Raw genomic sequence first — 11,096 nt, 5'->3', positions numbered from 1 at the left:
GCCCCTTCGATGAAGGTAAAAGCCTACGTCTAGTTGTGATTGGTATTGCTAGGGTTTCGAAGGCCAGGGAGCGAATCCGCTTTGTCTGGCGCTCGAGTTGTTGTTATCTGTCTCTAAACCGTGGCCGGGTCGTCCCTTTATATACATAGGTTGACGCCCGCCAGGCTACAGAGTCCCGAAGCCGGATTATAAACGTATCCGGTTCAGCCTCTCTCTTTCTATCTTACTATACAAGTTACATGACTAGGCCGGTTTACATTTACAGACTGTAACCCGCCTTTGGGCCCTCCGTAAAGCGCCATCATCTTTAGATCTTCATGGGCTTCTAATCTTCAAAGAGTCAACCCGGCTACATAAGGCCGGTTTACCTCAAGTAGTAATATCCCCAACATTAGGCCCCAGATTGGTTTGAACTTGTTCATGTCAATCTTCCACACTTTAGAAAAAATCTTCTCTCTTATCTTCATTTTTTATCTTGTAAACCGTCGTGACGTCATACTTCAAAATTACAATAAACCGCCCTGACGTCATCCATTCATTGATGTCGGAGATTTCCTTCATTTAAAATATATCCAGTCATCGAGGCAACACCTTTATTAACTTACCCATTTTTTGGGCTCCTCGATTCCCGTACTTGCCATTTTATCACTTCGCCTTATAAATAGGACCGAGGGGTTATTTTCACCGTTCCCCCCATGCCTCTTTGCGTCGTCTTCCTCGCGCCGCTCAGCCTCTGGAGCTCCGCCGCCACCGTCGACCATCGCCTCTGCTCCGACCTTGGCCACTGCATCACCCTGAATGCACCAGAATACTACGGCGCCCTTCCGCTTCCTCACCAGCTCCGGTAAGTTCTCTGCTTTTTTCACCATAGATCTGTTCTAGGGTTTCGACATTCTTCGCAGTTCTTCCGAAGTTCATCAGTGCTATTCTTCCCTGTTCTTCCTTTAGTAGATGGACACTTCATGCTTGATGCATCTCTTGCCGTAGCTTACCTACCATGGTCATCACAAATCCTTATGCGCAAAGAACTGATCTAGTTTGTCAAAAATTGCTTCAGTTCTGCACCCCTTCAAGATCCAATTATTTTTGCTTTTCTGTCTTATCTTTAGATCCGAAAGTTTTATACATCACTATGAGATCTGTTTCTATGTTCCTGTGAGATCCGTTTCTCCTCGCACCAATATAAGCGGTTTAACATTGTATAAATAGTCTATGCCATTAGCCCTATGATAAACCGGAAGAGCATGTTACCTTCATAATTATGCTTCGGTTTAACAGTGTCTGATAAACCCTGTGCTAGCATCACCTTTCTCTCTCATTATACTAGTCTCCGGGTTGTACCATTTATCATATCAGCATGTTTCTTACTCCCTTATCTCTTGTGTATAATCATGCGTAATTTATAAACCGACCTTTCATTTTCAGTTTGTTCGCTTTGCAATGGCCAAACAATTCACTGCCTGCAACTGGGCTCGTTCCCAGGTTACTGAGGCTCAATTGAATGAGATGGTTATCATCGGCTCTCTACCTAAGAAAACTAAGATCAAATGGCGAGTTCCAGGAACAGAGAATCCTCTAACCCCAAGACAAGGCGAGGTAATAATCTTTGTTGACCATATAGGCCGTTGTTTCAAACCGCCAGGGTCAAAATTTTATCGAGATGTGCTTGCCAGCTTCCAACTGCATCCACAAGATATTGGTCCCAACTCAGTCTCCAATTTATGCAATTTCCAAGTCTTCTGTGAAGTCTATTTACAAGAAGAACCAACTGCAGAATTGTTCCGGGATTTCTTTCACTTAAACCGGCGCACAGAGTTTGTGAATGGCCCGAACACAGAGCTTGGTGGTGTCTCGATTCAAAAGCGGAAAGAAGTGGAATTTCCTCGTGCCAAACACCATAGCCACCCAAAGGAATGGAACCAAACCTGGTTCTATTGCAAAGACACTTCGCCTGAGCATGAAAATCCCCTCCCCGACTTTCGTGATCATAGATTATCCAATACTCACCCAATGCCACAACGCCTGAGCTCTTTAGAAAGGGCAAAATACGCTCCTCAAATCGCCAAGCTCCGGGCCTTTATGGCAAACGGTTTAACAGGTGTGGATTTTGTGCGTTGTTGGATATCCTGGAGTATCTTGCCGCTAAGCCGGCGTCCCGGTTTAATGTGCGAATATACCGGTGAAGTTGATGATCCTCAACGCCATTGCAACATCCAATTATCTAAGGAAGAAGTTACTGAAGGTGTAAAGAAAATTCTGAATGAATCGGAACTGGTCTGTAGTCAAACCGGTCTGAGTCCCTTCTATACCAAGAACAAACCGCCTGCTGTAAGCATTACACTTCCTCTTCATCTCTAATATCTTTAACTTATACAAGCTGTAACCCTTCTTATATATATATAGGGTGATGACCCTTTCTGGAAACGGAAATCCATAGAGAAAGCGGCAAAGCCAACTGGAGACAAAGTGGTCAAACCAACCCGCCCGAAGACAAAAGCCGTAAAACGGACGTCAAAGCGGAAAACGGCTGACCGGATTAATATGGAACTTGATGATGATACTGATGACCCAGAAGTTGAGGTAGAACTTGACTCACTTGGCTCTCTTTTTATGCATCTTGTTAACAATGATCTTCCTCAGGAGCAGGCATAAGCTAGTCAGGCTGATGACGTAGAGGTAATTACCCTTTCCTCCGGTTCAGACTCTATGCCAACACAAAAAACTAGCCAAGCAATCCAGAAAGTAAGCTTTTCTCATCCTCTTGCTCACTTGGATCCAACATTTATTTTGAAGACTCAACAGCATGAAGCTCGCCGAACAACCCGGCACAGTGGCCAACAGGTCACCTCTAGCGGTTTACCTGATAAACCGGTTCGGAAGCGCCGGTCTGAGGTCTCTCCTACTTTTGACCATTCTTACCCCAAGGCAGGTTATTTCAGACAGCCTCTTAACCCATTCGATTCAAATTGTCAGGTGACACCTCCTTCCTCTTCTGGTGAATCGACAGCAACTCAACTCCCCCCTTTGAAAACTGTGGCCGGGTGAGTTATGAAAAACCTTTCCTTTCAATGCGCCCTACATCTTTTGAACAGGATGTTAATCCTTTTTTATTCTATTTGTAGGGCCAAAGCCAGACCCAGCAAGAAAGCTTGGGTCACCAATCCGCCAGAAGACCTTGTTGCCGAAGAAGAAGAACCAAGAGGTGAACTGGAGCAGACTAGTGAACCGGAAGGCCTCCATCCTGAAACAAGTTTTGATGATCCGCCCCTTGATGGCCAACATATTGACGAACCAACAGATGCTGAGCCTGCCACCCCTGATACTGAACCGGCAGAACCAAACCGAGCTAATCCAATGAAAGACACTAAAATTCCATCATCATCCACCAAAAATCCTGAAGGCCAAGGTGATGACGTTATTATTACTGGAACAGGCCACAACTCTCCTGGTCATCCCGTCATTTTGGCTCAGTATAGTGCCAAAGAAGAGCAAATTGCCAGGGATAAAGGTAAATGGAGCAGCGACTTATCAAACTATGCTCATCTTAACGCTGATGAGCTTCATTCTGGCTTCTTGAACCATCTGCACTCAAACCGGGATTATGAAGCCGGTTTGGTGAATTTGATGAAAGAATGATATGAGGTAAATGCTTCTACCTTGTACATTGATTTATAGCTGAAATACTATTCCAAGTAGCCTCCAAGAGCCGTTTTATGATTGTTAATCATAAACCGGGTCTTTGTAACACTTCAAGCATCCCATCATTGATCCTTGCAAAGGCGTATCCTCAATCATAGATAAGACTCATGTTTTAAAAAATTAGATAACGTTCTGCAGCATAGCCCCCAAAGGCCAGTTTAACTTGGCAAGTTAATCCGGTTTTTAATCCACATAGCCGGTTTAGAACAAATGTACATTAGCCCCCAAGTGTCAAGGATAATACTTGCATTGTTCTGGAGACTTGTATAGAGGGTAGTATTTGAGAGCAAATAGGCATTAGCCCCCAAGTATGAAGTGGATAACTTGTTATATGCTTTATACTTAGTGCATAAATATGTTGTTTTGTTGAATATACCTTCAATGTTGCAGACTGAACTAAGAAGCAAAGATGCCCAATACTCTGACTTGCAAGAAAATGTGAAGTCTCAACAAGCCGAAGCTGCAAAAGCCAAAGAGGAGCTGACGCAGGCCCTGGCCGGAATGGAAAAATTGAAAGAATCCTTCAACCAAGATCGTGCTAAATGGGAAACCGAAAAAGCCGGTTTGACCAAAAGAGCTGTAGATGCCGAGGAAGCCCTGAAACCGGTGGTTGAAGAACTAGCCGATTTGAAGCGCCAAATCAACGCTATGACCTCTGCTATCTTTGGTAAGTGTCTGCTTATGTATGTTGCACCAGTCAATGAATCTTAAAACTGACCAAAATATTGATAAAATCTTTGGCAGGAACTCGGATCACTCATCTTGGTGCAGATATGCGGATGAAGCTCAAAGCGGCATATACATTGGTTGAGAAGCTATACTCTGGATCTCAGCGAGCCATTAGTACAGTGGCTTATAACAAACTGGCGCCAACATTGATTAAGGAGACCCTTGAGAAGCTGGGCATGTTACCAGCGCGTATTGTCGAGTTGAAAAGAGCCACTGCGAGAGCAGGAGCATTAGTCGCCCTTATTCGAGCCAAGGCCTGGATTCCAGACCTTGAAGCGGAGGATATCTTTAAAGGATATCCAGGCGTTAAAGAAGACGGTTCAAACTTTGATAATGATGATCTTCGGCGGCTGACCAAACAGATGCGGACAGCAGCCAGCAAATTGGCTGAGGACACAGATTTGTCCCATTTTCAACCGTTTTATGATGCAGAAGGGAAAAGACAGCCGGCCGATATCCATGAAGTCGAAGAACTTGTGCCTCCGATTCGTAAGCACACTTATGCCCCTGATATTAACCCTTCTGATCTTATCCATGAGGAAGCAGTGTTCCAAGCTTTAACCAGAATTGATTGGTCAACGGCTGATTTCCAGCGGCTGGGGAGGGATGAAGAAGTGCCGACACCAACTGATCCGCAACCGTCAAACCGTCTTGATGAAGAGTCCTGATCCGGTCGCCGGTTTATATGGCTACTGTGAAAAACAATGGCACTGTTTGAACCACTTTGAAGCTTCATGTAATAGGATAGCTGAAACTTTGTTTATCTGCCATGCCATCGAGCATGTTTCATAACGCTTTGTGACAATCTGTGCCGCCCTTCAGGATATATTTTATGCATAGCCTATGATGACTTGCCTTCCTGGGTCCAAAAAACTTAAAAGTGTCGAGCGGTTTACCACTAAACATGTCATAATATCCAAGAAGTATATAGTACTTTAGTTGAATAATCAAGTGTTTGTACAAAAAATAATGTACAAAACATACCTCATTGGTTGACCAAACGTGTATACAGCAAAGGTGTTTAACACCAACCCGATATGTTTGATAATTTCATCTACATAATGCTGGTCTATCTATTAAACCGGACCAGTATAACTACCGGATTATCTTTATAACACTGGTGATTTAGTCAAACCAGACTGGGTCAATGACCACCGGTTTATAATTGATCATGTGCCAACAACTGGTGGTTGGAAAGCAAGCCGGGTCAAGGACGCCGGTTTATCAAAAAATACTTATGATTGTCAACAAACAAAATGCAAATAGGAAAATATGCGAGGCTTTTTACGAGCTGCCAGGCTCCAAATCGAGGCTTTTCATGGGCTGCCAGGCCTCTGAGTTAAACCATTTAACAAAGCCTTTTAAGACGGGCCTCCAATTAACCAATCATCGTTTTAACCGTGACAAGTTCAGGGTCTGTAAAAGATTGACTTGTCAAACGTTCGATGGGTCATGTCAGGATTACCTGGATAGGAGTGGCTTACTTGATGAAGGTAGGTTAACCCGGGGTTTTAGGTGAATACACCAGGCTTCCAAGCCGTGGCTAGTACGAGAGTCCTTTCAAACTCTTTGTTGCTTTGCAAAAAAAATCCCCCAAGTAACTTTGTGAGCGATGCTCAGCGTGTGCCTATGCTTGAGTTTGTACTGTGTACAATAATCTCTTTGGCTCCACAAATTTTTCCTTGTGTGGCTTGAAATGCCTATCAAGAGGTGTGGCTGTGGTTCAAACATGACCAAGCCCCCTAGTGATTTTCTTTATCTTTATGCAGCTGCTAAAACCGGTTTAACAAAGACTCCGCTTTGACCGTTAACTTGTAAAAGCACACATATGATATAAGAAAGAACAGATACCCCGCTTATAACGGAGGCTCCGGTTTATTCTATGGTATATACACTGTCATAAATATGTACTGGTGAAGAGCCTATGGCTTCAAGTATAGTAAGGCCGACGGAGAGCTATGTTCCATGGCCGCTTTGTCTCCTCCTCCAATTGACGTGAGTCTTCATGCTCTCGAACATCAATGAGGTAGTAGGATCCATTGTGCAGATTTTTGCTGACCACAAAGGGTCCTTCCCAAGGGGGGGATAACTTGTGCATATCAGTCTGATCCTGGATGAGCCGGAGCACCAAATCACCTTCTTGAAAGGTTCTAGTTTTAACCCGGCGGCTGTCATAACGTCGAAGATCTTGTTGATAAATCACCGAACGTGCTGCTATAAGATCCCGCTCTTCATCCAACAGGTCCAGAGAATCCTGACGTGCCTTCTCATTATCAGCTTCAACATAAGCTGCCACACGGGGCGAATCGTGACAGATGTCACTAGGAAGAACTGCCTCCGCTCCATAAACCATGAAGAAAGGAGTGTAACCCGTAGACCTATTGGGTGTGGTGTTGATGCTCCATAACACAGAAGGTAGCTCCTCGACCCAACAACCCGGCGTCCGCTTTAGGGGAACCACAAGCCTTGGTTTGATACCTCGTAGAATTTCTTGATTTGCCCTTTCCGCTTGACCATTAGATTGGGGGTGAGCCACTGATGCTAGATCAAGCCGGATGTGCTCACGTTGACAGAATTCTTCCATCTCTCCTTTTGATAAGTTAGTACCATTATCTGTTATAATGCTATGTGGAAAGCCAAACCGGAATATCACCTTTTTGATGAATTGAACTGCCGTGGCTGCATCACACTTGCTGACTGGCTCTGCCTCTACCCATTTAGTGAATTTATCAACTGCTACTAACAGATGGGTCTTCTTGTCCTTGGAGCGCTTGAAGGGTCCAACCATATCCAGCCCCCAAGTTGCAAATGGCCACGTAATTGGAATCATCCGCAACTCTTGAGCCGGAACGTGCGCATAGTGGGCAAACTTTTGACATCCATCACATCTTTTGACTAAATCCTCCGCATCAGCATGCGCCGTCAACCAGTAAAAATCATGGTGAAAAGCTTTGGCAACCAACGACTTTGAACCGGCGTGGTGACCGCAATCCCCTTCATGAATTTCTCGCAAAATCTCACAACCTTCTTGAGGAGAAACGCATCGCTGAATTGCTCCTGAAACACTATAACGATGTAACTCCCCGTTCAGTATGGTCATGGACTTGGACCACCGGATTATCTGTCGTGCCAACGTTTCCTCAGCTGGTAACTCACCCCGGTTCATGTAATCCAGATATGGGATCGTCCAATCCGGTATGGCATGTAGAGCTGCCACCAACTGAGCCTCCGGATCAGGAATAGCCAAATCTTCTTCGGTTGGTATTTTGACTGACGGATTGTGCAATACATCAAGAAAGACATTGGGCAGAACCGGTTTACATTGGGAACCAAGACGACTTAAAGCGTCCGCCGCTTCATTCTTCCGCCGGTCTATATGGTCCACCTGATAACCTTTAAAGTGACCAGCCACTGCGTCCACCTCTCGCTGATATGCAGCCATGAGTGGGTCCTTAGAATCCCAAGTACCAGAAACTTGCTGAGCCACTAGATCTGAATCGCCGAAGCACTTAACCCGGCTCAGATTCATCTCTTTAGCCATTCGAAGACCGTGGAGTAAAGCCTCATATTCTGCTGCATTATTAGTACAAGGGAACATTAAACGGAGGACATAACAAAACTTGTCACCTCGTGGGGAAGTTAATACGACTCCAGCCCCGAACCCTCTAACTGTCTGGACCCATCAAAATGAATAGTCCAATATGTATTATCTGGTTTCTCCTCAGGTGCCTATAACTCCGTCCAATCGTTGATGAAATCTACGAGTGCCTGGGACTTGATCGCCGTGTGGGGTATATATTTGAGCCCGTGAGGTCCAAGCTCAATGGCCCACTTGGCAATCCGGATAGTTGCCTCTCTGTTTTGAATGATGTCGCCCAGAGGATCTGAACTAACCACTGTGATAGGATGGCCCTGAAAATAGTGTTTGAGCTTCCGGCTTGCCATAAACACCCCATACACCAGTTTCTGCCAATGTGGATACCTCTGCTTTGACTCAATGAGCACCTCACTGATATAATAAACCGGCCGTTGAACCGGATACTCTTTGCCAGGCTCCTTGCGCTCTACCACAATGGCTACACTGACAGCCCGGGCATTAGCAACCACATATAATAATAATGGCTCTTTATTGACCGGTGTTGCCAGCACGGGCGGTTCCACTAGCTGCCTCTTCAGATCTTCAAACGCCTTATTAGCTGCCTCACTCCAGACAAAGTTATCTGTCTTCTTGAGCATCTGATATAAGGGGATGGCCTTCTCTCCAAGGCGGCTGACAAACCGGCTCAAGGCTATAATCTGGCCGGCCAGACGTTGCACATCGTTAGTACACGCCGGTTTAGCCAAGGACGTAATTGCTGCAATCTTTTCCGGATTAGCCTCAATGCCTCTGTTTGAAACCAGAAATCCTAAGAGCTTGCCTGCCGGGACACCGAAAACACACTTCTCCGGATTGAGCATCATCTTGTAAACCCGGAGATTGGCAAAGGTTTCCCGTAGATCATCTATCAATGTCCCCTCCTTTCTGGATTTGACCACAATATCATCCACATACGCATGAACATTGCGCCCAATTTGCTTATGAAGGCAATTCTGAACACATCGCTGGTAAGTTGCCTGGGCACTCTTGAGTCCAAAGGGCATGGAAACATAGCAGAAGGCTCCAAAGGGAGTTATAAAGGCTGTCTTCTCCTGGTCCTTAACTGCCATTTTGATCTGATGATAACCAGAGTAAGCATCCAAAAAACACAAACGGTCACAACCCGCCGTAGCATCAATTATCTGATCAATGCGAGGGAGAGCAAAGGGGTCTGTAGGGCAAGCCTTGTTTAAATCTGTGTAGTCCACACACATGCGCCAAGTGCCGTTTTTCTTAAGAACCAGCACCGGATTGGCTAACCACTCTGGTTGAAAAACTTCAACAATAAACCCAGCAGCCAACAAACGGGCTACCTCTTCACCTATAGCCTTGCGTCTTTCCTCGTTCAAATGGTGGAGGAACTGTCGGACTGGTTTGAATTTAGGATCAATGTTGAGTGTGTGCTCAGCGAGTTCTCTTGGTACACCTGGCATGTCACAAGGTTTCCATGCAAAGATGTCCCGATTCTCACGGATGAACTCGATGAGCGCGCTTTCCTATTTGGGATCCAGGTTAGCGCTGATGCTGAACTGTTTGGATGAATCGCGAGGGACAAAGTCAACCATCTTAGTGTCTGTAGTTGATTTGAACTTCAATGCTGGATCATGTTCCGTAGTTGGCTTTTTTAAGGAGGTCATGTCTGCCGGATCAACTTGCTCCTTATAGAATTTTAACTCCTCCGTGGCACAAACCGACTCAGCATAAGCCGCATCGCCTTCTTCACACTCCAAAGCAATATTTCTACTTCCATGTACTGTGATAGTCCCCTTATGACCTGGCATTTTAAGCTCATGGCCTTGCCATAAACTTAGCATAAACTGGCCGCCCAGACAAGGCGTGGTACGGACTTTTGATCTTCACCACCTCAAATGTCAATGTTTCTGACCTTGAATCGTAGTCATCTCCAAAAGCTACCTCCAAAGCTATCTTACCAACAGGATATGCAGACTTACCAGGCACCACACCATGAAATACCGTATTCGACGGTTTAAGATCCTTATCTGTCAACCCCATACGGCGGAATGTATCATAATACAAAATATTGATACTACTTCCCCCATCCATGAGCATTTTAGTGAACTTGTATCCCCCAACTTGAGGGGCTACCACCAAGGCCAAATGACCTGGATTATCAACCCGGGGCGGGTGATCCTCTCTACTCCACAAAATAGGTTGCTCCGACCAGCGTAAATACTGAGGTACTGCCGGCTCAACAGAGTTGACTGCCCTTTTGTGAAGCTTCTGATCATGTTTGCACAAACTAGTAGTGAAGACATGATATTGCCCGTTGTTCAGCTATTTGGGATTGCTCTGATAACCCGACTGCTGCTGCTGCTGCTGACTCCCCTGATGGTTGTAACCTCCCTGGTTGCCTTGGTGTCCTTGATTGACGTGTCCGGTTTGATTGCCTGGAGACCCTGAACCGGAACCACCACCTCCATAACCCGTCCCGTGGAAACCTCCTCCTGAACCGCCGGGCGGGCCGCTGTCATATTGGAACATATTGGAATTCTTGAAATCCCGCATAATATAAGAATCTTTCCAGAGATGTGATGCCGGTTTCTCCTTCGATTCATGCTTTGGACAGGGCTGATTTAGCAAATGCTCCAAATTGTTGCCTGGACATCCACCCCTCTAGGGCTGCTTGCCTTTACGGCGCTGGCCATTCTCCCGTGCATTGGTATTTGCGACAAAGTCCAAACCACTGTTGGCCTTGCCCTTACCAACGTTTCCATGGCCTGCCGGATTATGTTGTTGGCCTTTGGCATTGCCATTCTTCTTACCCTTCTCCGGTTTGTCCTCCTCTGAATCCAGGTCCTTGGTACTATCTGAATCGGCATATTTAACCAAAGCGGCCATGAGTGTTGACATGTCGTTGCAGTGACATTTGAGCCTTCCCAACTTCTGTTTCAACTGTTTGAAACGGCAATTGCACTCTTATGTTAACACTGCGGTGTCTGCATTGATACGATCTGATGAATGCAAAATTGCCAAGACCCGTTTGACCCAATGGGTCGTGGACTCCCCTTCC

The sequence above is a fragment of the Triticum dicoccoides genome, chromosome 2A, assembly GCF_002162155.2.
Source record: "Triticum dicoccoides isolate Atlit2015 ecotype Zavitan chromosome 2A, WEW_v2.0, whole genome shotgun sequence".
Taxonomy (NCBI): domain Eukaryota; kingdom Viridiplantae; phylum Streptophyta; class Magnoliopsida; order Poales; family Poaceae; genus Triticum; species Triticum dicoccoides.
This window is presented reverse-complemented; position numbering follows the sequence as displayed.